Below are 26753 nucleotides of genomic sequence, written 5' to 3'. Positions count from 1 at the left end.
ATACAGTTAGAAACTACCACTGCAAAATCTGCAGATAGTCTCTTACACTTGCTTTCAAGCCTCAGGAAATAGATCTTTCTAAGCAGGTGGATTAAGACTGTGGAATAAACTAAAATTTGTGTGATCATTGAACTCTGTATTTGCTCCCAAAAGCAACTTAAGACATGATTTAAAAAAAAGGATTTTTAGCCTTACCTGTTTCAGGCTACTATGGCTGATTATATGTTGTTGTTTTTGCCATCTATTTTAGCTTACAAAGCTTACAAAAGTCATTTACTTTGAACCTCAGAATGCTTAACAGCTGGAAATAAACACCAATAAAAAAAGCAAAATATTTTGATAAAAAGGCAACTATAAGATTCAGTATTGGCAAAATATGGATGCATTTTGGCTACTACATTAGTCTATTATATTTCGATGTTTTCTAATATTCCTACTGTATAGATACATGGATTTGCCTGGATCAGTAAACAAGCCTAAATGCCCTACTATGTTTTCTACCATCAAATATGTTCAAACTGACCTTTTTTTTTATCAAAACCTCGTTAAAACTTTGTGATTTTTTTCTTTGAACCTATTGCATTAAAATAGATCCTCCTTTTATTTTATTTATGCACACCCTCATCAACTATGTTTCTCTGTTAACTGTCTTTAAGTTTAATTTGATAACATCAAATTGATTTAGATTCAGTTCAGGTTAAAATAACCTTATGGAGCTCTAGAAAATGTTTTATAAGTTTCATCTTGAGTTTTAAATGTATTTTCAGTATTTTTTATGACTTTTTGTCTTGCTAATGTTGATTAAAAAAATCCTGGTGAGAGGTCTGCCACATCGGCCACGTCCTTCAAAGAAGTCAAAAGCAATTAAGCCCGGAAGTGATCAGCTGTGAAATGGGACAGTCTAGCCTTGACGAGCCTAACCCAGGCTCTTGCCTCAGCGTAACTTCGGATGCCTAGCAACCGTGACAAAGATAAGGGGTCTTTATTTCAATTTTTAATGGGAGATGTCAGCAAACAGCGCAGGCCTCCAGCAATTTGTGTTTTGAGGATTTTTAGCTACACTGCTAACAATGTTTATAGGTTCAAATCAGATTGGATCCAACCCTTCCTTTGGCTGTAGTTTAAGGACAACCTTAAGTTCTGTACATATAGCAAATGGCAGAGGCAGGGAGGTAATTTGGTGTTTGTGACTGGAAGCCACCATTTTGAAGAAAGAAATCCTCACAAAATAATAATTATTATTACTTTTAATTAAAAGAAATGGTCTTATTCAAGAAACTTTATAGCGCCTCTGATTTTCTTCTGTGATTTAAAATTTTGCTATTTATGAACACTTGTGCTCGTGGTAAAAAATGTAAAATAAAAAAAACAAGTGTATAACCCTGTCTACTGTACACAATGAACAGTAACTTAAAACTAAAATGAATATTTTAGAAGAAGACATTAACTCTGATTACTTCTAACCACGTCAGACTTGGTATTATGCCACTTAGACTGATTCTTGTTCTGCTGGACGTTTCTTCCAGTTAATTTGAACTATTTCCCTTTTTGCTTTCGCTGCATGCATGCTCGGTGTAAGGGATTGCTGCAGAGTCAACAACAAAATCCAAGCAAATGTCCACTATCACTGCATGCTCATCCAGATGGAGCAAATCCTGCAAGTCTCTGACTTGATGTAATAAACTCGGTTTCATTATATGGGAAACCTTTAACCAATCTGTCTGTATAATTTGATTAAATTGTCTCTGTAAAGTGCCTTACGATTGCATGTATTGTGGATTGATGCTGCATAAATAAAGTGTATTGAATGTAGGTTAAAAAAGTGAAGGAGTTTATAAAAGTGAGTGTTAAAACCAAGGGCAACTCAAGTACTATTGTGTTTCTTCCCTTAAGCTTCTCTAAGATACATTAGCTAAATGGTAAGCTGAGTCTCAATTTACCAAACAGAATCATGTGTGCAGCAACTGGGTAGCCCTTTGTGAGACAGACTTCATTTTAAAGAAATATTGTGATGTTTGGATATTGCGAGATCTCATAATGCCTCATTACCTCTCTACTGAAGTCAATGGTGATGTTAAGCCTGCAACTAATTATGTTTCCTGTGAATTATCTACTGCAGTACAAATGTATTAAGCATAATGTGGTAGAAAACCTGTTAGGCTGTGTAAAAATATATAGATGTATTTGATTTATTCAGCAAAGGATTTTTTCTTTTAAACTGCAGTATTTTTTCACCAAGGAAATGATAAAAATGGGGATTAATAAAAACCTCTAATTTTAGCCATTCACTTAGTGTGCATAACACTGCTGCTGGGAGTGATTTAAGCTGCAAAAATTCAAATACAAGTAGGTGAGCAGAACTAAGTATTGTAGAAAACGGGATGACATTCTTAGGATTAAACAGAAGTAGATAAAATTTGGAACATAAAAAAACAATTATCTAATTAAATAGCCATTACACTTCACTTTCTACTTGGCAGATAACTAGGCTTGTATCAGTTGAATTGTAACTTTCTCAAAAACCCAGTGCAGCAAAAGTAATATTGAAAATTGTTTGTGTGTATGTAGGTGTGTTTAAATATTATCACAAACTCAGATGACAATGTTCAAGCCGTTTAGTAAAAGTTTGGGTGAACACCTGGAAGACAAGTATTGAAAAGGTACAAAAGAAACAAATCTTGACGATATATACTGATGGTATTAGAAAGGCTCTGGTTTTCCTTACATTATGTTTAAAATAATTTAAGAAATAAAACTTTAAAATACAATAGACATTGCCCTAAGCTGCTTTGTTAGTAACAAAGCTAATATATAAAATATAAAGAAAACTCGGTTAGTTTTAGGGTTGTTTCCTATCTCAACAAATACCCTATATTTCCATAGGCAGCTTTGCCAATACCTCATAAAGCTTGTAGACACGATATATAATGCAGCAATTGCCTAGCAGGATCATAATTTAATCTCAGACATATAAAATGTATAAAACAGAAAATAAAACAGAAGGCATGGTACCTATCCCTATTTTGCCTTAATACTTATGTCACAGAATTATATTGATATTATGTGTCACTAAAATAACTTTATAATACCATTCTCAGGTAGCCAGTTTTTCAAATTTGGTAAGAACTAATCAAAAAAGACCATGACATCACAGTAAAAGTTGCATACCTTGTCAAGATGCAGCAAAACACTGATGTACACACTTTACTTATGTACTGATTGTTTTTTCAGCAAAACACATACATTTTCCAACACATGGGTCAAATTAGAGAAAAGCTAAACAGCTAAAGAAATTGACTGATGTATTTATGGAGGACCAGGTAAAAGAAGTTGTTTGTTACATATTTTCTTTATCCGGTTCTCACCATGGCTAAAATTTGTTAAGGTTTGCTTTTTATTGTTGTTCGCCTCAAAGAGTCTCACAGTAAGGAATTATAAAAATTTAATTCCCTCTGTTCAAGGCTTGTTTAATGTCCACTTCTTCTTGGTACAGAAATTAGAATCAGTCATTTTCTGGTTTGCAACTTTAGTGCTTCCCTAAGCACACTTAAATAAATGCCAGGGCAGCATACATTCCAGGCAGTGCTGCAGAGAAATAAAAGGAAAATTTAACATCCAACTGAATGTGTTGTAATACATTTGTAATCAAAGTTGTTCAGCTCAGCTGTTTTACATTATCATATACCAAGTAACCCTTAAGAGTTTAGATCTGTCACTGCATGCTCTGATGTCCTTGTCCCTGAGTTTCCTCCAGAAAGCACTCATTTAAAACCCACGTCGACTTTGTATTCCAGTCCTGCACCCTGTACTTGGATTTAAACTTGAATCCATCCCTCTGTTGGCTCCTTGTTCTGGACCAATATGTTTTTCTTCTTCTTTTTTTTCTCAACCAGGGACATCAATTCAGCCAAGGAAGCAAGGCTGATGCTGCTTCTAAGTTGAAGATCTAGGCATATAACACTGTCCTTTTTTTCTGTGTGAAATGTGTCCCCTCAGGATTAGATGTGCCTCCGGCCAAGTTGGCAAGAACAAAAAGAAGAATGTTTTTAAATATTTTGACAGTTTTAATTTTACATATTTTTACATAAAAGTGTTCAGGTTGACACCAAAATAAAAGGGATGTGGTGATACTAATAGGGAAAATGAGAATATTAGCATTTTAATAGACTCCATGGCTAGTTAGATATCAAATGATAAAAAGATAATAATTGTAGTATCTAAACAGCTCGATTCACAAAAAAGGTAACCTCTTCATACCTAGTTAAAACACAGATATCCTGATTATTTCTAAAAGAATCTAAATTTATAAAAGAATCGAAAAATCTAAAGGCTTTAACATATATTCCAGTTTGATGCTAGTTATAAAACAAGTAAGTCAAGTTTAATTTAATATTCCTTGAACTAAAACTTCTTGGGTTCGTGGATATAGAAATTGCATAAATATCTCATACTGAGCATGCATGTGGTAACAATGTAAAAGAGCTCTGGTTTTTAACATAAAGAAGTCTCCAGCAGGACCTTGGGCAGTGTGAAAGGGCCTAACTAATGCTTTGTTCACACTGAACATGTTTTTTGTGTCAAGGGTGTCCTGTATAAATGCAAAGGTGGATGAGCTGAATGATGGTTAAGAAGCCCTAAATCATGTTTCAGCCATCTGGCATGGTGCATCTTTAAGTGCGTTCAAAGCCTCCGATGCTGGAGTTAGTAATTAATTCTGCAGCACTTCAACCAATCAGATAAGCTGATCCAGAAGCTAGCTGGGAGACAGTAACCGCATCCAAGCTGTGATCTCTACCCCTACAGTTCTCAGCTATATATATATATATATATATATATATATATATATATATATATATATATATATATATATATATATATATATATATATATATATATATATATATATATATATATATACATAGTAGCATTTCCTGACATGATCCACACCTACTGGCTGAAAAAACTAACCGCACTTAATGCACGCCTTGCAACTGCTGATGGATGGAACCCAACCAGAATGGTTAACCCAAGGACGGCTAATTCTGAACATTAAGGATCCCCAGAAGGGAACAATCCCATCCAACTACCGGCCAATAGCTTGCTTATGTACAACATGGAAGCTCCTGTCAGGCATCATAGCGGCTAAGATGAGTAGGCACATGGCTCAATACATGCACCCCTCCCAGAAGGGAATAGGCAGTAACACCAGAGGAGCCAAGCACCAGCTAATAGTGGATAGAGCAGTCACTCGAGACTGTAAGACCAGGCAGACAAATCTGTGCACTGCCTGGATTGACTATAAGAAAGCCTATGACTCAATGCCACATAGATACTGGAATGCTTGGAAATGTACAAGATCAACAGGACTCTAATAGCCACCATCAAGAATTCAATGAAGCTATGGAAAACAAGTCTGGAAGCCAATGCAAAGCCAATTGCACAATTCACCATCAAGTGCGGCATATACCAAGGCGATGCACTATCCCCACTGCTGTTCTGCATAGGCCTGTATCCCCTCAGCCAGACCATCACAAAGACTGGCTATGGATACCAATTCCGAAGCAGAACAATCGTCAGTCACCTCCTCTACATGGATGACATCAAGCTGTATGCCAGGAGTGAGGGAGACATCGACTCACTGATCCACACTACCAGGATCTACAGCAACGACATTGGGATGTCATTCGGACTGGACAAGTGCGGTCGCATGGTCTCAAAGAGAGGGAAGATGATCAGAACCGAGGGGGTTGAACTACCGGAAGGCCACATTACAGATGTTCAGGACAGCTACAAATACCTTGGGGTGCCACAGGCTAACGGAAACCACGAGGAGATGGCAAGAAAGACCGCCACAGCTAAATACCTACAAAGAGTAAGGCAGGTCCTGAAAAGTCAGCTGAATAGGAAAAACAAGATCCAAGCCATCAACACATATGCCCTACCAGTCATCAGATACCCTGCTGGTATAATAAACTGGCCAAAGGAGGAGATAGAGGCTACTGACATCAAGACGAGAAAGCTCCTCACAATGCATGGAGGATTTCACCCCAAATCCAGCACCCTGAGACTGTATACCAAGCGTAGCGAGGGAGGCAGAGGGCTAGTGAGTGTCAAGACCACTGTCCAGGATGAAACAACTAAGATACGGAGTACATCAGGAAGATGGCCCCGAAAGACAAATGGCTTGGTGAATACCTCAGGGAGGAGAAAACCGAAAGTGAGGACAAGAAAGATGAAAGAGAACCATCATGGAGGGACAAGCCCCTGCACGGCGTGTACCACAGACAAATAGAAGAAGTGGCTGATATCACAAAATCATACCAGTGGCTGGAAAAGGCTGGACTGAAGGACAGCACAGAGGCACTAATCATGGCAGCACAAGAACAGGCACTCAGTACAAGATCAATAGAAGCCGGGGTCTACCACACCAGGCAGGACCCCCGGTGCAGACTCTGCAAAAATGCCTCTGAAACAATACAGCACATAACAGCAGGGTGTAAAATGCAGGCAGGAAGTGCATACATGGAACGCCACAACCAGGTAGCTGTCATAGTGTACAGGAACATCTGCCATGAGTATGGGCTGGAAGTCCCAAGGTCAAAATTGAAGACACCTCCTAAGGTAGTTGAGAATGACCGAGCTAAGAACCTATGGGACTTCAAGATCCAGACTGACAAACAGGTGATCACATTTTAAGGCTTTTTTCATTAAGGAAAATAAAGCAGAGCCAATCTCTCCATTGCATCAACCATTGTACTAAAGACACTAGCAAAATGTGTCACTTTGCTCGACAAAGATGTGAGTTAAAGGCAGTGGTACTTTTTTCCTGTGTTTAATCTATGGATTAAAATCAGAAAACAACTAAAATATGGGCAGTATTAAAATAAAAATCAAATATATGCAGAAAATAAGAAATAATAAGCTAATAAAAAGTTATAACCTTGATGGCTGTGATTTATTTAGATGTTTTGACAGTCTTGAACAAAAAATAACCATGTTACATGAGAAACCTTTATAATAAGTAATATAAACATATCTCAAAGGGGAGAACAAAATAGAAAAAGACTTAATACCTTTCAAACAGTAAAGATGATCTAAGTAAGCACATTAAGGTTATACCATAAGATACAGATTGTAATCAAAGGGAGAAACGGGAGTGAAGATCTAAAGATAAACATGGGTTCACAGGGTCATACAAGAAATGGAAGTTGAATGTTAGAAATGAGGGAATTAAGGGTGACAGGCTTAATGAATGGTATCATCAGTCAAAGGGGGAAGAGGGAAAGAATGAAAGGAGAAACAGAAGTCAAGAGGCATCATGGGACTGTCACTGTTCTTTCGCTTGTCACACACAGATGTTCAGAGAGAAGAAAAAGAGCAGGAGGAGGATAGGTGTGAGAACAGGAGTGCAGAGAAGGTCAAGACACCACCTCTAAGAGAGATACAAAAAGGCAGAGAAAGCCAAGAGGCAGCATAAAAAAACACAGAGGAAAAAAAAGCTCTCAACAAAAGTGAAGAGAAAAACAATTCTTCAGTTTCAAGAGAAACACTTGAAATTGATTAAGCAAAATGCTTGAAAATCAAAGCTTAAAAGCCTTTTCATTGGGTAGAATAAACTCTGATTAACAGTTTATAAAATATTTTTTCAAAAATTGTTTCATCACTAGCGAGAAAACAGACACAAAACCAGATAAGGGCAAATACGCTTAATAGAGAAAATGTAGTCTCTCCGATTAAAATAGTGGACTAAACAGTAGAGCAGGACTCGAAATTAGCATCCCATTCAGGAACTATGGTCTTTCTGTCTCTACCTCTTCTCTTTGTCTAAATGTGAGAATTATCACATATTTTGACCTTTTCTACATTACAACAAAATGCTTGTTAGCCTAATTTAGCCTAAGTTACAGACAACCATATAACGAACAAAAAAGACAAAAAAAAAATGGAGTGCAAAAAAGTTGATGTCATGTAAAAGGTTTTCATTCAATTTAAATTATATGAAATAAACACAGTTCCTTTCATTTGTATCTTAGACAGCTTACATTATTTCAAGCAAATGTGCTTTCATTACCACAAATGTAGGTAATATGCATAATTTCAGCATAAACAAATCCATTCCTAATTCTTTTAAGGAGTTTTTTGTAAAACTCTTAATTCCTTTTCCTTGTTCTAAGAATTCTTAGAACGAGAATAAAAAAAAAAAAAATCAAACATGGTTGTGAATCTGAAGATTATAGCTAAAGAGAGGCAAAGGATTATGAATAAATCATCAACCCTCCAACAAGCACCTAAGTTGCCACAAAAACTTATGGGCATTTATTTAAAGTTTTGATCACCGTAACAATATTAAGAGAAACTCTAAGACCTTAATTAATTATGAGTAGAGTTTGTCAGAAAAGGGAACTGGAGAGAAAACAGCTGGTTGGCCCTGTGCTAGTGCTTTATCTTTCTGTCATGGAGCAAAGGGAGGGAATGGAGACAGAGTAATTTAATTAAAAGACGGCTGGCATTATCGATGGATGACTGCAATGGCTGGAGACATCAAACAACTTTATAAGAAGACTGAGTGAAAAGAATGTATGAAAAAGGAAGGGGAGTCTGGTTAATTGTGCAGCACATTAGAGCTCAGTTGTCCAGCAGCTGTTACACTGTTTGAAAAAAAAGAAGAGACAATAAGAAACTTTTCAAAAGTTGAGCGTAGATGTAAACATACTACATGTAGGGATAAAAATGGGAGAGAAAAAAATAAGAAATTTTAAGAGAAAGGAGAGCACAGAATTTAGACAATGAGGTGTGGAATGAGAAGTATTACAATAAAAACTTATGATGAAAAAATAATATGGCTACAGTGAGATACACATAGGTGAAACAAGTGAAATCTGAAGAGAAGTATAAAAAAGAATGTAAAAGAGAAGCAAAAAGGGATTGGTGATCAGTTTTGTGTACCGTTTGTTATCCATTCTCATCTGTGGTCAGCTTCCTACTGTAAAGTATTGTGATCATACATATGTTAATGCAAAACTACAAGATGGATGTACCGCAGGCACACAAATGCATGCACATACAGTGTAATCTATTCATATCTCAATGTCATCAAACAAACTGCAAACTATTCTGTCTTGACAGAACCCAAACAGTTCTCTTTTACACAATGCAAAAACAGAAAATTAAAAACAATCCACTGGACTTTGTTTCCAAGTTTGAAGACATTTTGCATCCCATCCAGGAAGCTTTCTAAATTCAAAATGTCAGGAATTGATTTATTTATTTATCTATTTGTTTGTTTTGAAAACATGCATATTGTAACAGATAAAAACAAGGCTTTGTTGGACTACTGTATAAAACCTCTAACTCAATGCTATTCCTGACAGTTTGAATTGAAAAAGCTTCCTTGATGGGAAGCGAAACCTCTTCAAACTTAGAATTTTTTTTTATTGTTTTTAATTATCTTTTTTTACAATGGCTATGACCTGGATGACTGAGGACCTTCACCAGCATTTTACACAAGTTTACTCTGAGATATTAGAATCACAGTCCCTTGCACTTTTTACGATGTCAGTTTTGGTCCGCTGCACATTTTACTGTCGAAAAACAATGTTACGCTAGAGTACACAGACATTTGTCGAGCACTAGGACCAAGCAGAAAACTGCAGCTCAAGCTGAAACTCACTTCCCCGAGTTTAGACCGAACACAAGCTCCTGATTGGCCCAATTTCTTTTCTTGTGTGATTGGCTGTCAGTGCTGTCACTCCTGAGAGTCTTGAAATAGAAATATTTATTAGTTCTCTCGTTCTGGTCTTTCCATTCTTTTCCAGACCTCGAAAACAGTCAAATCAAATTTCATACTTTTTTGAAGTGCATAGGGACCTTGTACTAATCCAAACATGCGTATTTGTTTTTTTTCCTCCCTGCAATATCTATGTAGGTATTGCAGGTATTTGCAGTATTGAGGCAAGAGTTGTAGAAATCTAAATAGACACCGGTCATCTTTGTTATAGAAGTATTTTTAGATCAATCCTCAGAAAAACTTATGTTGAAGGATACTAAACACTCCTGATTTAATATCCACAGCATTTTTCTCAATTCATCTTTATACTTCTAGTCATTATTTATGGTATATGGTAAATGGCATGTACTCATATAGCGCCTTTATTCAAGTCAGGAGACTTGACCAAAGCGCTTTACACTACATTCATTCACCCATTCACGCACACACTGATGGTGGCAAGCTACATTGTAGCCACAGCTGCCCTGGGGCGCCAGTCTAAGGCAGCCCCTTAGACTAGCGCCACCAGGCCCTCTGACCACCATCAGTAGACAATGCAGGTGAAGTGTCTTGCCCAAGGACACAAAGACACTGAATGTCGGAGTTGGGGCTTGAACCGTGAATCCTTCCATTTCAGGGCAAACTCCTACATCCAACGCCACTGCCGCCCCAATTATATATCTCTGCAGTTTATATTTGCTGTAATAGTTAATATGTCTATATTTTTATTTGCAAACGACATTTATATCTAGAGTTTGAATTCAAATATTTAACATAATCCAAACTTGCTGAAAATGTTCTGTGTAAAGAATCATGGACCAAGAAAGATTGACAGTCTTTTTAAGATATTTAATCTGATATGAGATGTAATGTGGTAGAGTTTAAATGTTTTATGCTGTGTTCTGATATACACACTGAATGAATTATAAGACTCTGGGAGTTTCTTTGCATTAATTGATTTACATTAGAATGGGGGCAGAATAGCCTGCATTAGTTGGTTATTTGTCCTACAAGTAACAATTTGTTGATATTACTTATTTTGCTTTCCTCAAAGTTGAAGTTATGTTTTTAGTGGGTTACAGCTTAACTACTTAACCACAGAAATTGTCATAGATTATATAGATTACAAGGAAATCATCTGGACTGGATTCTCCTTTTTTCAAATAAACACAAACCTTTTCATTTATGAAGAACAAAGCTAGCTGATTATTCTCGAGTCAAGAACATTAAACCTTGCTTGTGGAGGGTAAACTTGAGAGGCTTGTTTGCCACAGAAAAGTTATGGGCTGAGAACAAGCCAGGCACTGCATGAATCTAGTCGAAGGACTAGTGCATAGTAAATTGGCAGTGCATGGTCACAGGACAATGATGCCCATAGAATTACTGCTAAGTACCCTAGTAGAGAGACTATTCTTTTTACAGGATTCATAACCCCATCACAGTCAACAGTAAAACTAAATGAAAAAGTTTAGACTTTGTCTAAATAAAGCTTTGAGTATACCAAGCAGGCTAAGTAAACTCTTTGTATTTTGATAAATATAAGTGCTTCAAACATGCAGTAATAAAACTTTGTAAAAGCAAAACCAGCCACAGTATGCATAGGATTATACTTCATCTTCAAATTTGTTTCTTAAAGGTGCTTTTGATCATTCCAATAGGCCCTTTAACTTTATAAGATAATTTCTAAGATCAAATTATTTTAGAAATTATCTTTGTCTTCATTTCACAATTCCTGTGACCTCTTTCCTCTCTGTGGCTCTAACCACTGTCCTTTCTTTATTATTTATCAATTTCTTGATCCAACAGACAAAACGGTACTGACTGCAGGTGAAATTGGCTTGTCTGCTGAAAAATACAGGGTCTTATACTTGAAGTGACAGGAAGAACCTGCTGTACAGTGGAGGAAAAATGTAGATTTGGGAAAGGGAAGAAAAGGGATGTGATAGTGTAAGGCAGGAGAGTATGGAAAAGAGGAGATAAAAAAAAAAGTAGGGAACAGTGACAGACAGAAATTATTCTAAGAGAGTGCAGAGATGGAGAGGAAGAGAGAGAAAAAAAGAACCTTATTCAGTTATAGTGAAAGGTAAAAAAAAATTAGATAAAGATATATGCAGAAAATGGAAAATTAATAAAGAAAACAATATGTTCTCTACTGTAATTTCTGTAACAGAGTAATAAATAAAGAAGAACAAACGGGTTCATATGAAAGCTAATATGAGAAGCTAATAGACATCAACAACTGACAATCAAATTGAGTTAGTCCAACAACACTGTGACATTAAGACTTTTTATGGTGGATTAAAAACAGCTGCTTAATTAACCAAAGAAACAAAGAAAATCAGGATAATTGGATAGTTAATAATACTCTTACACCCTAAGGGGGTATAAATAAATTTCTGCCTGACAAAAACACGCAAAAGTAAATAACTTATAGCCTCAAAGCTATTAGATTTAAGAAGAAACTTTTGGTACGTCTGTAAAGGTAATATGTCATAGAATGGTTTTCTGGTGTCAGCACCATTGTAGCTTTGACCCTGCCTGAAATATTAGGGACAAAATACAAAATATTTTGCATTTTTTGAGCCTCGCCAAAATTTTCTTTGAAATAAACATTGCAAAACACTACCAAAATATTATTTATTGCACAAAAAAGTAGTACAGACTTTCAAATCTAAATGTTGTGTAAAAATATACAAAATGTGGACTCAATCAGATGAATCATATTTATTTTAGAATGGTATTAGTGAGAAATTTCTTAGGCGGAGAGGCCGTTTTGGCACATTTATCCATAAATGTCACCAAACTGTGCCAAATATGTTTTTTACATCAATACAGGGGGTTTGGTAAAATTACGAGGTCATGTAGCAGCTGGACCCGCCGGTGGGTCCGTAGGGTTCAAGGGGTTAAGAAATAATTTGTGAAACAACATGTCTAAAACTGGGAAGCCAGTTATTAGCATGAGAAAGTAAGGTATATTACCTGCATTAGTATTTAAATGTCTTATATGCATCAAATTATTGGTGTTGGGAAATTTCCCTGTAAAAAATATGTTTTCTCTTAGAGTTTCTTTATGTATAGTAGTATAATACTTCATTTTATTATCCATGTATGAACACAATAGCTGTCGAGTTGGGTTTTGTGGAGCATTTTTATACTCTTATCAGTGAATGACAAAGCACAAACTCTGGTATTACAGGTTATGAAAGCATCTGACAAGATTCACAATTTTATCAGCTTAACTCCACATGATGAGGAAGTTATTTTAATTAAATTCCTCCTCTGTTTAACAGCAGTGAAAGACTGAAGTAAATAGTGTTATCAGAACTCTTTCATGAAAGTGGTGGCTGCCAAATATACAGTAGAGCTATGCTTTCCTTAGAGAATCACATTGATTCTATGTAGGGTAGATTAACTTTTCTTAAGAGCATAACTTTCAAGTCGTCACTATTGTCCCTTTATCTATCTAGTTTTTGGTCTGACACATTATAATAGTGAATACTTTTTTTGTTGGAGGGTAAACTTTACAGGCAAAACAATGAGGACACCCATCCGCTTCATAAAATTTTAATGCTCCGATTGCATCCATTGCATCTGATGTATAAAATCAAGAACCTAGGAATGGTGATTGCTTTACATTTATGAAAACATTATTTGCTCTCAGGAGCTCAGTGAACTGAAGAGTTCACTGAGTGAACTCTAGTGTGAAAGCATGTCAAAATTGCATTTAGTACATTCATGAAGTTTCTTTGCTACTAAATATTCCACATTCAACAGTAATTGGTATTTTGTTTAAAGCAGAAGCAATTGGGAAAACAGAAATTCTACTATAGGAAACATGAAAAAAGCCAGTCATGCAAATAAATATAAATTACCCTAAAAACTGTGCATGGGCTGCACTGAATGGGTTTTTATTTCTGGGTTTGAGAAGCTATATAAAAACACTACATGATCAAGTTCAATATCAAGCATCAGATGCTATGGTGAAAAGTAGGTCAGTAAAAGCAGTCGAGAAAAATTCTCTAAATAGAAAAATCTTTGGCCGCCTCTATGTCAAACCAACGGGTGCCTGGATTTGGTAGTTGCCGGATTTATGAAGGACTAAGTGTGTGGTGGCCTGATCTCTTGGCTAAATGACATGATTGAGAGAAAAAAAAAAGATGTTGAGTGTGCATGAGATAAGATGTGTGAAGTGTGTCAGTCTGCTCCCTTTATATAAACAAACTGTGTGCTATTCATAGTTTGAGAGTAGCTGCTGTATAAAAGGACAGTTATCTTCCAAGCCATGGAGTTGGAGATAGTAGTGGAAAATATTGTTAATGAAAATGGAAATAATGATGATGATGGATATTGTTTATACAAGAGCCAGACTAAGAGAGAAAAAATGGGATAAATAACAATAATTATTTGGAATTAATTGGTAAAATTATGATTTTATTCTCGTAATGTTACTAGAAAAAACGTGCATTATTACAAGATGCAAGCAATGATACAACTTCATTCTGGAAATTTTACTAGAACGAAGTCATAATGCTATGAGAATACAGTCATAATAGAATAGTCTGATTAGTCCTTTCAGAAAACAAAATCTTGAAACAATAACTGACTTGCACAAGCACTGGACAAAAAGGGTTAAAGTCCAGGAAGATACAACCTGTATCTATTACGCATCTCTGAAAGATACGGCACAAAGATATGCAAGATGCATCTTAAGGATCCGACCTCGTATATCTCCGGATCAGCACCATTTTGTATCCATAACTGTGTTGTTTTCGTCAACGATGAGGATGACGAAATTACTTCATTGATGCTTCTTTTTTCATGACGATAACGAAAATGGACGAGCTAAACATGGAGCTTTGTTGACGAAAACTTGAGAGTTATGGGTGTGAGTTGGAGTCAACGAGACGAGACTAAATAAATATTAGCGGGTAGTCAGTCAGACATTTAAAATGTATTATTGTGTTGTAATCTGCTAAGCAGTATCAGCTGTGTTGCTGCAGATGGATCATGGCAGCAGCAGAGGGGTTAAAATAATCCAGAATGGTCCAGGTGTCTGACAGAACACCTGTACTGCGTGCTGAACTCCGACAAACTGGTCTTCCATCTGTGCTTGTGTTTAATGCGTCTTTTCGCGCACTTAGGTCAGAGTCTGTGCTTAACGCGCTACACCTATGGTATGCTACTCATTAAACTATGTGGCTGATCATCCTCTGCCAAGCGTAAAAAATCCTTTTGTCCATTTCTTCCAGCTCACAAGAGGTGATACTAGACATTCTTTTTTTCTTCTACCAAAAGAAATCCCTAAATTATATCCAAAGCAAATATTTCATTGCATAGTTTGCTTTTTGGATAAACATGAAAAGGTACATAGATCTTTAAATATTTCTCTTTCATGGTTCTCGTTTCTATCTATTTAAATATGATGTAAATGTTTCCTTGAATTGTCATTAAAAATTTTGTGCATTTCCTTTATATATTTCAACATTTAGATAGCAAATTCAATCAATGTAGGGCTGGATTGCCATGGCATTACAAGGCAATTATGTACAGGTGCTGGTCATAAAATTAGAATATCATGAAAAAGTAGATTGATTTCAGTAATTCCATTTAAAAAGTGAAACTTGTATATTATATTCATACATTACATACAAACTCATATATTTCAGATGTTTATTTTGTTTAATTTTGATGATTACAAATGACAACAAATGAAAATCTCAAATTCATCATATCAGAAAATTAGAATATTACTGAAGACCAATAAAAACAAAGGATTTATAGAAATGTTGGCCAACTGAAAAGTATGAACATGAAAAGTATGAGCATGTACAGCACTCAGTATTTAGTTGGGCCTCCTTTGGCCTGTATTACTGCAGCAATGCGGCGTGGCATGGAGTCGATCAGTCTGTGGCACTGCTCAGGTGTTATGATAGCCCAGGTTGCTCTAATAGTGGCTTTTAGCTCTTCTGAATTGTTGGGTCTGGTGTATTGCATCTTCTTCTTCACAATACCCCATAGATTTTCTATGGGGTTAAGGTCAGGAGAGTTTGCTGGCCAATTAAGAACAGGGATACCATGGTCCTTCAACCAGGTACTGGTAGCTTTGGCACTGTGTGCAGGTGCCAAGTCCTGTTGGAAAATGAAATCTGCATCTCCAAAAAGTTGGTCAGCTGCAGGAAGCATGAAGTGCTCTAAAACTTCCTGGTATGTGGCTGCGTTGACCCTGGACCTCAGAAAACACAATGGACCAACACCAGCAGATGACATGGCACCCCAAACCATCACTGACTGTGGAAACTTTACACTGGACTTCAAGCAACGTGGATGAAGTGCCTCTCTTCTTTTCCTCCAGACTCTGGGACCTTGATTTCCAAAGGAAATGCAAAATTTACTTTCATCAGAGAACATGACTTTGGACCACTCACCAGCAGTCCAGTCCTGTTTCTCTTTAGCCCAGGCAAGACGCTTCTGACGCTGTCTGTGGTTCAAGAGTGGCTTGACACAAGGAATGCGACAGCAGAAACCCATGTCTTTCATACGTCTGTGTGTGGTGGTTCTTGAAGCACTCACTCCAGCTGCAGTCCACTCTTTGTGAATCTCCCCCACATTTTTGAATGGGTTTTGTTTCACAATCCTCTCCAGGGTGCGGTTATCTCTCTTGCTTGTACACTTTTTTCGACCACATCTTTTCCTTCCCTTCGCCTCTCTATTAATGTGCTTGGACACTGAGCTCTGTGAACAGCCAGCCTCTTTAGCGATGACCTTTTGTGTCTTGCCCTCCTTGTGCAAGGTGTCGATGGTCGTCTTTTGGACAACTGTCAAGTCAGCAGTCTTCCCCATGATTGTGTAGCCTATAGAACTAGACTGAAAGACCATTTAAAGGCTTTTGCAGGTGGTTTGAGTTAATTAGCTGATTAGAGTGTGGCACCAGGGGCCATCAATTTTGAACCTTTTCACAATATTCTAATTTTCTGATATGATGAATTTGAGATTTTCATTTGTTGTCATTTGTAATCATCAAAATTAAACAAAATAAACATCTGAAATATATGAGTTTGTATGTAATGTATGAATATAATATACAAGTTTCACTTTTTAAATGGAATTACTGAAATCAATCTACTTTTTCATGATATTCTAATTTTATGACCAGCACCTGTAGGTTCTCTCTGTATTTTTTCATATCAAAACCCTAAACCTACTTTGACCCCTGAACAGCGGTAAAAAAGGGGCAAATTCTCAGAAATAAAGCCAAAATTGACAAAGCAGAAAGAAGAATGTTTTTGTTCTTTGCTTTTTTGGAGCAATTAAGATTTTATTGATCTGTGTGTAATGCATAATTTATTGTAGATCAAGTAGTGTTTGCTTTATGATGGAAACCTTGTATGTCTAAAACCAATCCTTTATTGCACTTTTTTTAGTCTGTCTGCTATTTTAAGCAATATGATGTGTTGATCTGCTATTTTCACAGCTTTTGTGAGACCCTTTTTTATAAAGTAGGGCATTAACTCATGAAAAAAATATTAGAATTATATAAATCAAAGTTTCCTACCCGTCAACAATGATGAACAGCACAACAGCATTATATATACAGCAATTCTAGTATCTAGGCAATCTGTCAGTCTGGTAAAGAATCTGGTTGTTATTAGAAATTCTAAAGATAAACTTTTTTGCAACGTAATACTGACTAAAACTAGACTAAAACCTTTTTAAGTTTTAGTCGACTAAAACCAACTAAAACTATCACATATCGTAATGACTAAAATGCGATAATAATGATAGTTTTTGTCCTGAAGACGAATCTAAGATGGCTGTCAAAAATCCGCAGAAACCCAGACTTCAGATACTTATCCGCAATATATGGATAAAATCCAGCACATGTATTTTCAGCTGATTCAACCGTGATCCCCTTGCATTTTAATTGGATTTCCTGAAGATCCTTTGTTGCATTTGCAGTATGTCTTACATGCTTATATGCTCAGAAGATCCTTGCTAGCATTTTATCTCAAAATACATATCTTTAATAATAAGGTAATATCCTAAACCCGCATTTTTATGAGATCCTGAAAAGGATTTTCTTGCATATTTTTTTTTAGCATATTTTAAATGTCATCAAACTACCAAACAGCAATCTGTGCTCTGTTTGTAAACATAAAATAATTTGATACTGATGGGATAAAAATGTTTGATATTTCCTTATTTGTAAAGCCCATACAGTACAAAAGTATTCTCAAGATTCTCAAAAGTCCTCATTTTAATGCAGGAGGACAGCACAAGAGTTATACAGCAGAGACGCAATTATAATATTGACGTTATTCCCATAATATATTAATCGGGTAATGTTATAAATTTATACACGTAATTTTTTGTCCCCGCTAATACTAGTTAGAAATGAACATTTAGGATGTGTTATGGTGGCACAGTGGTTAGCGCACGTGACCCATGTATAGAGGCCTTAGTCCTTGATGCGGCCGACCCGGGTTCGAATGTCCTGTGGTCCTTTGCCGCATGTCTCTCCCCCTCTCTCATACACCCTTTCATGTCAGCCTACTGTCCAATAAACAGCCACTAGTGCTGTAATAACTTTAAAAAAAAAGCTGAACATTACCTGTACGTCTAATTGCATATTATCTTCCCACTGCATGAATTAGTGCCCACCTGTGCAGATGTCTTTTTTACAAACTAATATTATTCCACTTTTTTTTTTTTTATATAAATGATGGTCCAAATGTGCTCACATGTACACAGTCTCTCTCTTCATAGCTGCTATTTTACCAACGCTTAACTTGTGGCTATATTGACCGTCGAAATGACTGTTTGCCAGTTTGCACCTGACTTTCAAACGTGCTGGAAAATAGACAAAAAAACTGCACCCCAAAGCAGTCTTAAGCGTTGTGGCTGTTGAGTCTTCAAATCTGCATATGTTTCACCCATAAAAGTGTTTGGTTTGGTCTTTAAAATATGATAATCATATTCATAAAGGCACATAGACTAAAACACATTTTTCAACTGCTGATTTTGCATCTGTAAATTGCTTTGCACCTTCCATTAAGATCATCTTTGAATGTGCTAACACGTTTGCACTTAATACATGAAAACGTTTTAAAGATCAAGTTGTCCATGTGGCAGCATACTAAAACATTCTGTACAGCTTTACAATCCAAAATATATCGAAACAATTTGGACTTTGATTTTCAACATGACTCAGTTAGGAAATGGGGGAGTCAGTTATAGTGGCCTGCAGAACGCGTTCATTGAACGAAAGTTCATGAACTCGTTCATATTTTGCGCGAACGTGAACTGAACGTACTGTGTTACTGCCTGATGAACGTCACTGTGAACTCGTTCATTCTGGTGTCTGTGAACGGCACGCTCTCTCAGTTCAACTCCGTTCAATAGGTTGCCAGATTTCTATAGAGCCCTCCAGTCGAAACCACTGCTAAATCACACCGTAAACAGGCCCTAAAATGTAGCGGGGAAAACACCCAATCTGGCAACACCAGCTACCAGCGTTGTGGCCTACAGCCACGTGCGTCATCAAAACAAAATGCAGCGTGGAAGCCACAGCAGCATGGAGACGACCGTGAATGCGACAAAGCAGCAGTATGATCACTTAAAAGAGGTTTATGACCAGGTGGTCTGTGAGGATGATCGCAACAATCTTACATTTCTCTGCAAACTTTGCCCGCCGGCTTTCAGTAAAAAAATCCGCACTTAAATCTGCCTGGTATAATTTTCCAGGATTCCAGTATTCCTTTTTAGTATGTACTGAAATAGAATTTCAAATGAAAAAATTATAATAATAAAAAAAAAAAAACATTTGCACCTTAAAGACTACTTTCCTGTTTTTCTTTTAATAATTCCTCATAAAAAAAGACCATTCAAGCAGCACATTTTTCCTGATGTTTTTGAGAATATACTCTAGGGGTGAAAGCTGCAGCTGCTACTAGTGTGAAGTGAATGGGCAGAAACAAAGCGTTAAAGCAACAATGGGGAAATGCTGTCCCCTCAATGCTAATGTAAACCCTGGTTGGATAAGGATTCAAAACTGGATATGAAGATGACATCTGACGCACAGTTTCAGTGTTACAACTGATAAAATAATTGCTGCCTGTGGTTCTACAGTAGGCTATGGTGTAATTGAGCAATATATGAAAAAAAAAAAAAAGAACTATGAACTAGTTCATTTTTTGGAACTGTGAACTTAGTTCAAAATTTTGAATTATGAACTATGAACTGAACTAGTTCATTTTAAAATGTGTGAACTGAACTTTGAACTAGTTCACGTAGAAAGAGAACTTTCCCAACACGGGTGGCCTGCTTTCAACCTGTTGGACACCTCGGAGCACCAGGTTAAAAAAGCAAATGCTACAAGTTTATCCAACATTGTTGACTGTTTTTCACATTGATCTCCTCAAGTATTATTACAACAGTTATATAAGTACACTGCTATGGCTGCTGAATAAACTTCTCAGATAATTTTAATGGCTGCCAAGGGTGTCCCAACTACATATAAATCCAATGTAACAAAAATCACATGACTTACATTCACTAGTCTCTCAGTACTTTTGACTATTTAATCTAGGTATCTACTATTGTCTACAATATGAGACAAATATGAGACAAGAAAAAATCTCACTGAATCAGTTTTCAGCAAGACAGCTGTGGAGGTTTGATGTTGATCATGCAAGCATGGAGAGATGGAGGGAAATATGTGGAACTATAGCACATTGAGCTGTTAATTGTACTTAATTTATTTATTTTTTTGCCTCCCCCGTTTTATGGCTGTGGGAAACTGGAGAATTACTCATAAGAACAAACTCAACATGGCTGCTTAGATAGAAGTGAAAATAACAAGTAGTGAGGGTGGAAAATCTTAACTTAAGTCTGTCCTGCTAGTCACCATTTCACTTAACGGTGGTGAATCTGACATAATGGAAAAAATTATAAATCTTCTTTTGAAAAAGGAAGCTTGTATGGGAGATGCAAACAGCAACTTTTAAACAGAGCGTGCACCAAGAAAAATGGGCTTGTGCTTGCTTTTGCATGCGTCTAATAGACAGTCCCTCTCGGGAGCAGGTGCAGGGTTGTGCATGTGCATTTTATTTAAAAGTGAAGTGTGCAGGTATTTTTGTGAAGTTTGGTCAAATCCTCTACTATACCTTTAAGTATTTCACTGCAAAAGACAATGAACCTTTTGGAGTAAGATGATACATTTCCATGTCTCTTCTGTGTTTTAGCTCACAGACAATGAAAGACACAAAGGTGTAATGAAAGATAATAAAAATAACCCTTAAATATCAATTTCTGTTCCCAAATTGGCATTTAATTGCAACTTAATTTTATATGAAAATCTGCTAAGTCAATGCCCATAAAGATACCCCCTGTTTTTTATGGCATGAAGTGCTAAATAAAAGTCAGTGTGGCAAACATTGTTACAAATTTCATCATACTGTTTAACCTTTATTGTCTAATTTTGAAGTATTTGTTAGTTTAGCCCATAACTCATTGTTCTCTCTGCTTTTTCCTCATCATAGTTGGCTGTAAAACCATTCTGTTTTTTCAGTGTTGTCCTGTTTCTCTGACTGTTACTGGCTGGATATGCTCTCTTTCATCCTCTGACATGGGAGCTGGCCCAGAGCTCATCTGCCTGGCTGGGTTTCCTGGATGGGGCCGCCTGTGTAGCTGGTTGACAGCTACCTTTTGTATCTCTGCTTCTTTCTGTATCTCTGCTTCCGTCTCCTTGAACCCAAGCCGGCCTAGACAGATGGCCGCTCACACAGAGTCTGGTTCTGTTGGACGTTTCTTCCTTTTAAAAGGTAGTTTTCCTCTCCACTGTCACTACAATCATGCTTGGTGTGAGGGATTGCTTTCGAGTCAATGAGTCGATGCAATCAGCTGGTTCTCCTTATTGTACATAGAAACTTTTAACCAATCTGACAGTATGATCTTATTGAATCATCTCTGGAAAGTTCCTTGGGATTATATATGTTGTTAATCGGTGCAATATAAATAAACTGAATTGAATTAGATTACTTACTTTTGCCTGAATGGGGAGTGAGAAACACCATGTCTTTCGTATTTGTTGTTTTAAACTGGGTGCCTTTCTGTGGATTTTTGTTTAAAAGCAGCAGCAATGAGGAAGGGAAAAATAAAGCCTACTGGGAAATGCAGAATAGGCTAACGGACGTGTTGCTAGTTAAAATGAAATGCATGATAAGTGCAGCCTTAGGTCCAGCTCTAAGGAAGTTTACAGCAGAGATAGTTAAGACTTTTCGACAATTTTATTTGTTGCCACCCACAAATGTCTTAAGGACATTCCCCAGTTCCATTGAAAACACGTTCATTTTTTATTTAAAAAAGCTTGCCTCTGCTGCCTCCTTTACTAAAACAGTATTTAATTCATGATACTTTCCTACATTGACAGAGACAATATGTTAAACAGCGAAACCAGAAAAAGGTAGGTATTTTGGATAATCATCACAAAGGGTCTAAACATTTCCAATGTATCTGTAACTGATCCTCTATTTCTCTGTTATCTTTGAAAGCATAATTTCAAATAACTCTGTTAGTCAAAGATACATTTTGAGAAAATACATCATTAAGGACATTTCTACTGAAACCTTTAACCAGATTGACTCTTCCACCACCACTTTGTCCTGTAACTCTGTAGATGAGCAGACAGATAACTTTCACGATAAAATTTTTAGACATCATTGATTCCATTGCCCCTATTAAAGTGAGTCTTTACTGAGAAGAAAGAAGATAAGAAAGGTCTCTGTGGAGCAATGCTCCAACAGTCAGAAGTGAAGAAAGAGAGAAAGCAGAATGCAGGTAGCAAAAAACTGTATTCCAGGTTCACTATAAGATCTATAAGTAGAAGCTCTACAGATATAACATCTTGAATGAAAAAGATATGCAGTATATGGTAATATGTTAAATTTGAGAAGATCTGTGCTGTCAAGTGTAAGACTGGAGTGGGATTTGTGAGGGTTGGTGTTTTTTTTCTTATTCTCATACTTTAAGTCTTTCAAAATGTTCATATACTGTAACTATTAATATTTGTATACTTTTGTCTTAAATAAATATATCCATTATTTAGCATTTTTGTTTTTTTCTACAGCCACCTGTATGACAAATGGGTTTATATTTCCTCCTTTTCCTAATTTCTGTCTTGGCACCTTGTTTGCATAAGATATTATAAAAGAAGCATCCTCTCTAATTGCTTTAATTCAATTGGTGGGACTTAAACCCCCAGATTACTTTGCCTCTATCTGGCAGGTCTGCATCACTTTTCAGTTGCCTAAGCTGCAGAGTGACTACATTAGATGAAAAAGTATGAATTATTAATTGTATAAACATAAAGGGGTGTAATTGTCTGTCTATATCCCTTAGCTGTGGACCGATGTGGAAATGAGCTTCAGCCTGAGTCACAGAGATAATGATTAAAACGTTGATGAGGAGAGTGAGGGACGGTGGAATACAAAAGAAGAGAGAAAATGGGTCAGAAGAGGCAGAAGGGGAAAAGACCAGCTGTGGAGCACTGTGAAGCGTGTCTTTTTATAAAGGTTTGAGCATTCATCTCACAGTGTGTCCACCTGTAATATCATTCATAAAGATGTATGCACATGTTTCCAAATTAGACTATTAGTTTCTTATATGTGTAGAATAAATTTGAAAAGAAAACCCTCCCAGCACTTTCATTTCTATGGGAGTACAGGGAAGTGTGTGTTTCTGTGTTTGTGTGTGAGTAGATGTGTCTTCCCTATGAATTTTTGAATGTCCTATAGATGTGTGTTTCCTACCTCCTCTCCTGTTGAGCTTGGCATATCCAGGTGCATATCCACTGGAGAAGACAGATGAGCTGGTGAAGGCCGTGTGAGGCAGCGGAGAGGCTAGAGCCTCATCACACTTCTCTGTGGGGAGCGAATGATTGTGAAGACAGAGAAAGATGAATAGGGGATAAAACAAGACAGGAAGTAGAAAAAGCCAGAGGACAGGTAATTGTGATAAAAGCAATAGAGGGGAAATGGGTGGGAAAAGAGGAAAGAAAAGGAGAAAAGATCAGTGAACTAAACCCAGAAACTGAGTTAACACAATATGTTCATAGCCTTAATGCAGAAGATAAATTACAATTTAAAATGATTTAAAGAATTAAACCATCATGAACTTTCCTCCTCATAATTGTTTGCTGTAAATTCTTGTAAATTGTTTTATTTTCGCCATTGCCATTGACTGAAAAGATGTTTTTTGTAAACATCCTTCTGCATCTCCATAATCCTGTTAGAAAAAAAACCCCAAAAGTTTAGCAAGTCTTTATGATTAAAAATAATTTATGATCAAACATCGTTATTCAAATGCAAACAAAGACCAACAGCTAATAATAGATTGTTGATACTCTGATCGTTGTTTCAAAAGCACAGAGTCATGCACGCACTAGCAATATTGCAGGAGGGTTACAGTTTGACCTAAAGACCTCCACGGCTGTCAGATAACGGATGGATTCTCTTTACAGCTGCATGGTGGCACAGTTTGAACCTTGGACCTTTGGCCTATTTTATTTGCTGCTGCAAAGCAACAAGAAGGTCCTGTGTTTGAGTCAGCTATGGGGTCTGCATGTACTCCCTGTGCATGTTTGGGTTCTCTCCAGGTACACCAGTTTCCTCTCAGTCCAAAAACATGACTATTAGGTCAACAGGTGACTCCAAGCTGACCCTAGGTATCATTGTGTGTGTGTGTTGTCCTGCGATGGATTAACTAGCTCTTCATGGTGTTCTTAACCTTTTGGCTAAAAACTGCTGGAGTTAGGCAGCAGCCCCCTAGTGACCTTGAAGAACAATTTGTTAAAGATAGCTGGATGGATGTTTGGTTTTTAACATCCTTTACTCCTCTCACAAATTAGTGTTCCTCTTTATCCAGAAAGAGAACTTTGATTTTGAAGTTGCTGGCCTGATCTGGCTAGCTTGCAGATCAGTATAAACCACAGAACATTGGCCTGATGACGTTGCTGTTCTGTGCTAGGCTATCCTTTTGCCCTTTACCTTAATAGCACCTTTTTAAGTCATGGGACGCCAATTTAGCTACCATATACAGGGGTTGACGTTAAGGATTTTTACCACTTGCCCAAAGGGCAAGCGACTTTCACATTTCATTTGCCCAGAAACAATTTTTACTTGCCCAGTATAATGTTTGATAAATATAGTTCCTAATATTCATTTTTGTATATATATATATATCAATAAAACATGTTTGTTTTTTAAATGTTTTTCAGTAAGTTTACAGGTTCCTGGTGTGTATATGCATGCGTCAGATAATGTACTCAAGCCTACGTTACCACGTTAACATGCTTTTCAATCCTTCCTGCACATTCTTTTCAAACTAAACTTTGCTTTAAACTGTTGTGTGCTTGAAAAAATATAAAAAGTAATGTTAAAAAAAAAACAAAAAAAAACTGACAGGTTAAAAACACAAGATAAATCACAAGACAGAAGAAGGTGGACAAAAATCACGCCATCTGGCAGAAAATCACCTGGCTTTTTCAAGTCACGTGACTTTTTCAAATCACGCGAGAATGTGTACAAAACAACAAAAATGGTGTCGGCAACGCTTGTGGGTCGTTTTCAGCGAATGTCGGTGATTTTAAAGTAATTTTGGGTGATAAATTTTTTTTTTTTGCGATCATTGCACTTGCCTGGCGGTCAAATGCAATGACATTTGTAATCTCGACAATAAAAACTACTTGCCCCGGGAGATCGGGCAATGGTCAACATCGAGCCCTGCTACTGTATATTTCATTGAGCCATTGACGCATATATTACAAATTCACACACTGTTGGCGGTAGGCTAAATTTAGCCACGCCTGCCCTGGACACACTGACAGAGGTGTGGCTGCCATACATAGGCATCACATGTGCCTGAGTTTTAGAGCAACTGATGCATATATTTGCCAAACATGTAATCCCAGTGCCTTTTAAAGCCAAAAACACTGTAACCAAGGTCATGGATCTACTATCTTTAAAAGGATGTTTAAAAGTCCAAAACTGCTATACTACTTAAGAGAACTAAGTTGAAGCAGAAAATACGAAAATGACAAATTCAGGTTAATTATTGTAAATCCCATGAGCGCTGTTCTTTTTTTTACAGGCTTTGTTTTATAAAAGTTTTTATCTGATTAATGAATGAATGATAGAATATTCCTCCCTAGTGATAGTATGGATAACACATTTTTTAATATGTAGTATTTTTACGAAATAAAGCAAGTAGAATAAAAAAAAATTCAATGGGAAATTAAACATACTTTAATATACAGTACACTCAATTAAAAGTCACAATACCACTACTCTTGTAAAGATGCACCTCTAATGCATTGACCTAAATTGCAGTATAGTTGCATTACCTACAGTGAGTTTGAAGAAAAAAAAGACACTGAGGGCTTAGGACACAAAGTGCTTTTGAACACGCTAGATACGATACAAAGAGAAATCGGATCATATAGGAGCTCCTTGATAATGCATCGGTCTGGTAACACCCAACACAATCATCTGCAACTCCGCTTCCATAGCCTGACCGAGATAGACCCTTGGTCTATTTTAGTCAGACCTATAGAGCAACTTGGCAGCAATGTCAAGAGTCCTACAGGAAGAGAGAAATGGTGGCAGAATATAAAATATATCCTCTTTAGGGAAAATATTAAATTAAATTCCTGAACTGCATGGTAAAAAAGTCTGGTTTGCACAGTTTGGAAACTCAGGCTGTATAAAAAGCAAGAGGAAAAGACTCTATAATTAACAGAATACCCATGGTAGTGTTGTGTATTAATCTGCACTTATCATAAGATAAAATAAAGTTAATGTTTTATAAGTTTAAAGTTGTTTTCCCAAATACTGTTATAAGAGCAATTCAAGGCCAAAAATGAAAAGAAAAAAACAGAGCAATAAATGGAGCCATTCAAGGCCAGAGAGGAGAAAAGTAGAGCAGTGAGTATGTG

This window comes from Cyprinodon tularosa, unplaced genomic scaffold (assembly GCF_016077235.1).
Source record: "Cyprinodon tularosa strain WSP-4 unplaced genomic scaffold, ASM1607723v1 ctg711, whole genome shotgun sequence".
Classification (NCBI taxonomy): domain Eukaryota; kingdom Metazoa; phylum Chordata; class Actinopteri; order Cyprinodontiformes; family Cyprinodontidae; genus Cyprinodon; species Cyprinodon tularosa.
Note: the sequence above shows the minus strand (reverse complement) of the source record.